The following is a 5884-nucleotide window of genomic DNA, read 5'->3' on the forward strand; positions in this document are numbered from 1 at the left end:
ATAGCATTCTGCTTTTCCAAATAGTGTTGTAGCTTAGCAATTAATAATGACAATAATAATAGAGACAGGTAAAGCATGACCGCACGAGAAAATGTCTGAGAAATGTTTACCTGAAATTTTCTCAAGGGAACTAGAATAGAGTTTTGCCAGTTTGATGTTGAAATTTGCATTTCCTATGATAAATAAAAAACGACTCTGTTAAATGCTAGATTAACTTCGGGAAACAGGAACCCTCAATTAGAGAAACAAGAACCCTTAATACTGAACTAGTGAAATAAAATGTCTAGCATAAAAAACAAGTAATACTAATGTTAAAAAGTAAATTTCACGGCAATTTATCAATATGAATTTTTCTTTTATAATTTTCTTGAACATCATAATTCATTACAAGTTCTTATATATTTAAATATGCATAATATATATATATATATATATATATATATATATATATATATATATATATGTATGTATGTATGTATGTATGTATGTATATATATATATATATATATATACATATATATATATATATATATATATATATATATATATATATATATATATATATATATATATATATGTAGATGTGTGTGTGTGTGTGTGTGTGTGTGTGTTACAACCCTCGTTGGGCCGTGGCGCAAGTTATTATTTCACAATAATTGAGGTCAGTGTTTATAAAAAAATACGCAACAGCAAATTGATCAGCGGAAACGAAAACAATTGGGACAAATTAACATTATTTATTAACAAATATTTTTAGAACAGTCAGCCTTGTGACTACCTATCTATTAGAATTAACAAATAACAACCCAACACATGAACACTAATGTCTAATAAAAGGCACATAAAGAGACGGAGTTTGATAATAACAAAATTCTCAACGTGAAGCACCACAATCTCAACGATAGAGAATCGAATAACTAAACATCAAAGCATACACACAAATTATATATATAAATATATATATATATATATATATATATATATATATATATATATATATATATATATAGATATATGTATATATGTATATATATATATATATATATATATATATATATATATACATATATACATATATATATATATATATATATATATATATACATATATACATATATATATATATATATATATATATATATATATATATATGTATATATATATATATATATATATATATATATATGTATGTATGTATGTATGTATATATATATATATATATATATATATATATATATATATATATATATATACTGTATATATATATACTGTATATATATATATATATATATATATATATATATATATATATATATACACACACAGCATATATACTCTCAAACTCCTTGGGGCTGGATGAAACCACCACCTGCTCCAACCAAAGTAGCGACTCCTATTACCACATCGTCACTCAGCTACTATAGGAGTGTAGCTTCGCAGGACTCCTCCTCAAAGGGGGTGGGGCTGGGGGGGGGGGTGGAAACGGAGCTCTGTTCCCCAGCCCAAAAAAGGTAAAAAATATCTCCTACCTAATAACTGCCTCCAAAGCTCCCACAACTGCTTACGTCGAGTATGACTTATTCCCGTCGACGGCGGTGTCCCTCCTGCGTCCACTTTGATGCCACGATTCCTACGTCGGCACCGAAAACCGCAGAAGAGAACACACAGAAAGCACAAATTACCACAAGTGGCTGAAATGCACCTGCTTAAAGCTGTCAAACGTTTGCGTCGCAATCCTCTAGAATGTACGCAAAGCCAACTGCTGCAGTAGGTCAGGGGAGTGGCGAGCTCAAACTCTCTTCAAGCAATCGAGTTCCTTGCACTTAAACACAGGTGTCTCTTCTCCCTAAGGACTCGAAAAACACAGAAAAGAAACAAGCGTTAAAGTAGACACTTATAAATTTTTAAGTGAGCGGGGAGGAGGTTAAAACAGCACTTCAAAAGAATCTGAAACCTTATTACCTAAATCTTAAGTTAATTTTACATAAAAAAAGAAAAAAAAAATGCAGTAACAAGGCTGACGTAAACAAAAGCAAAAATCATGTTAATACATAATACCTTCCTCCCCGGAGAAAAAAAAAATAAAACAGAAAAACTATTATTTTTCTTTTTAAATACAAATGGAAATGCGCCTGTAAAGTAAGACCAATAATTATAATAATAGAACAATAAACCCAAAACCAAACAGAAAGTACCCCTAAAGAATACAAACCAAAAACTTTTCATAGATTATCATTATTTAAAAAATCCAATATTACCGTACTTCGTCAAAAATCTCCAATTCTATGGAAACAAACCTAACTAACTAAACCTAAATAAGCGTACAGGTACACCCACAGACATACACTTTAACCTACAATGCACCGGCATTATAGTCCAAAAAGACATATATTGTTATACAATCAAAAGTCTTAGTATATCAGGACAAATCAATAATCGATTCAGGGGAACCTTTAAAAAAAACTAGTGTATACCACTCAAAGAAACCTCCTAAACTTTATCTACAAAGCTATTATTTAAAACAGAACTACATCCTAAAAAAATTTTCCATACAACCTAAATGGAGAAACGAGCAGGGCGGCATATGAGAAGGATCAGGTAAGAACACAAAAATCTAGAAAGGGTGTCAGGAATTTTGTTGTCTGTCCCTTTAACATGTTTTATAATCAAATGGAATTCCTGCAGAAAAAGGGCCCAGCGCAAAATCCTCTGGTTTGCTCCCTTCATCCGCTCGATGAAAACTAGAGGATTATGGTCCGTCCATATATCAAGGGGGAAAGAAAAATTTTTCACATACGGCTTGAAATAGTTAAGAGAGTGGACCAAAGAAAGAGCTTCCTTTTCTATGGTGGAGTAACGTTTTTTCGCCGTCCGAAGCTTTTACTACAGTAAGACATAGGATGAACACTGTCCTCCTTTCTCTGAAAAAGGACACCTCCAATGCCGATGTCACTGGTATCTACTGCTATAAAAAAAGGCTTCTCTAAATCAGAGGAAGTCAAAATGGGGTTAGTAATTAATACTGATTTAAGCTTGTTAAACGATTCCTCACACTGATCCGACCACAAGAAGTGTTTTCCTTTTTCTAATAAACTAGTAAGAGGCTGAGCAAGATCAGAGTAATTACGCACAAATCTACGGTAATAACCCGTCATTCCCAGCACTCTTCTTACCTCTCTAATATTACCAGGCCTTTTCAAATTTATAATTGCCTTGAGGTTAACTTGTTTCGGAGCAACCTGACCTAAACCTACCTTGTGACCCAAATAACAAACCTTGGCTTGGCCCAATTCGCACTTAGCCAAATTAACAACTAACCCTGCACACCTAAGGACTTCAAAAACCTTACGTAACCTTAACATGTGGGTATTCCAGTCATTACTATATACTACCAAGTCATCAATATAAATTTCCCCTCCTTCCAAACCACAAATTACCCTATTCATGAGCCTTTGAAAAGTACATACAGCATTTTTCATTACAAAAGGCATAACTTTACACTAGTAAAGGCCAAACGGAGTGACACATGTGGATATTTCACGAGCTCGGTCGGACAATTGAACCTACCAATAACACTTTAAAAGATCCAGCTTAGTAGTAAATTGGCAGAACCAATCCGATCCAGACATTCATCAATACAAGGGAGAGGAAAAGAATCATTTTTCGCATTGGTGTTCACTTTACGGTAGTGCACATACATGCAGAACTTACCGTCTACTTTATTTACTAATACAATTGGAGAACTCCAGGGACTTACAGATGGTTGAATAAGGTTATGTTTCAACATATACTGTATCTCCTTACTGACCAAATCCAATTTTACTGGGTTCAGATGGTAAGGACTGCTTCACAAGTGAAGCATCACCTACATTAACGTCATGACTTGAAATATTTGTCCTACCTGGATCCTCCTGAAAAAGATCTGAAAAGGAATAGATTAAATCAAGCTCATCCTCCCATTTGTTAACATCTATATGATCTAAACTACTTTTTAACATCTCCAAGTTTTGCATATTTTCACCCAATGCATCCGAAAGAAACTGACACCCTAACTCTTCAGACTCCTCGGGAGGCACATCCAATACCACAGACACAGGCTCGGACACTATCGCTAATGGATCACCTTGCTTACCAATATAAGGTTTCAGACGATTACCATGAGATATTCTACATTTACGGCTTGAACCGGGAGCCTCAATTTCATAGTTAACCTCTGACAGTTTCCTCAAAACCTTCCAAGGGCCCTTATATCTTCGTTCGAGAAAACTATCCGGGTCCATACTCAGCACAAAAACCAACTCCCCAGGTTTAAATGGACGTACCTTTACCTTTTTGTCAAACTTATTCTTCAATACTGACTGGGGCCATTCCAAATTTTTTCCTGGCAAACTTACAGGCACTAACCATTCTTCCCTTCAAGTCTTTCACAAACCTTTTGATATTTATTTCCTCCTTCTGGTTGGATATGAGCAATTAAAAAAAAAAATACCAATGGTCCACGAACCTTGTACCCAAATACCAACTCAAAAGGAGCTATACCAGTGGAAGAGTTAGGGTGATTCCTGATAGCAAAGAGGGCAAAAGGGAGGGCTTTGTCCCAGTCACTATCATAATCATAACAATGTTTCTTCAGGACAGACTTGAGTGTTTGGTGGAACCTTTCCACCACCCCTTGACTCTCCGGGTGATAAGGTACGCTGGTAATGTACCAAATGGCCAGTTCAGCACACTTACCCCTAAATACCTTACTTGTGAAATTCATCCCACAGTCGGTCTGAATTACACGAGGGAGACCATACCTGGAAAAAAAATCCATTAATTTTTCAAAGACAACTTTGGAAGCAATTCCCCTCATAGGTATAGCTTCAGGAAAGCGAGAAGCTCTATCTATGATAGTTATTAAATATACGTAACCTGTTTTAGTTTTGGGTAAGGGACCTAACACATCAATTACTAACTCAGAAAAGACATCACCTATAGCATGTATGGGATGCAACGGGGCTTTAGGGATCTCCTGGTTTGGTTTACCCATAACCTGACAAGTCTCACACTCTCTGATAAACTGCTTCACACTCAATTTAATTCCAGGCCACCAAAAATACCTAGCCAGGCAATGAAAAGTTTTTAACACTCTCAAATGATCTGAAAAAAAAATAGTATGAGCTAACTCCAAAACAGAATTTCTTAATTGAGAAGGTACCACGATCTGTTGCACCCGACCAATTTTATTCAAATTATCAGATGTGGGATGACTAAACCTAGATAATAAGCCCTTTACAACTCCAAACCTAGGTTTAGTCAGATCCTCAACATCTCCCAAATCAAAATTAAATTCTTCTTTTTGAGCTTTAATAAAAGCAGCTCTGTCCCAATCAAGTTTCATATTAACTACATCACTACAACTACTCTCTACTGGCCCAGGCCTTAAAACATCTAACTCTACACTACTTAACATTAAGTCATAATTGCTCTCCACACCAGGTAAATTAGCAGCTTTTGCTGCGGACCGAGTCATTACAGCCACGGGACTAGAATTTACTGATAATATACGGAACAGCTCCCGTCTCTCACTATCCAACATATCATTTCCCAGGACACCATCAATACCTAGGATAGGTAGAATATCCATCACAGCCAACTCAGTCACGCGATCATATCTTGGAAAAGACATGCGGACATTAAACAAAGGAGCGGACACAACTGAATCCGGAAAACTTCACAACAATACAAAATTTCCAGTAAATTTTCCAAAACCATTCAGAGCCCTCTTCATGACTAACGACTGGCAGAACCACATATATTTGTTATACTTGAGTCACGATTGGGGATTAGAAGCATTAGGCTTACTTCTATTCATTAAACTACTCCTATCTACTACAGGTCT

Source organism: Palaemon carinicauda, chromosome 4 (genome assembly GCF_036898095.1).
Source record: "Palaemon carinicauda isolate YSFRI2023 chromosome 4, ASM3689809v2, whole genome shotgun sequence".
Lineage (NCBI taxonomy): Eukaryota > Metazoa > Arthropoda > Malacostraca > Decapoda > Palaemonidae > Palaemon > Palaemon carinicauda.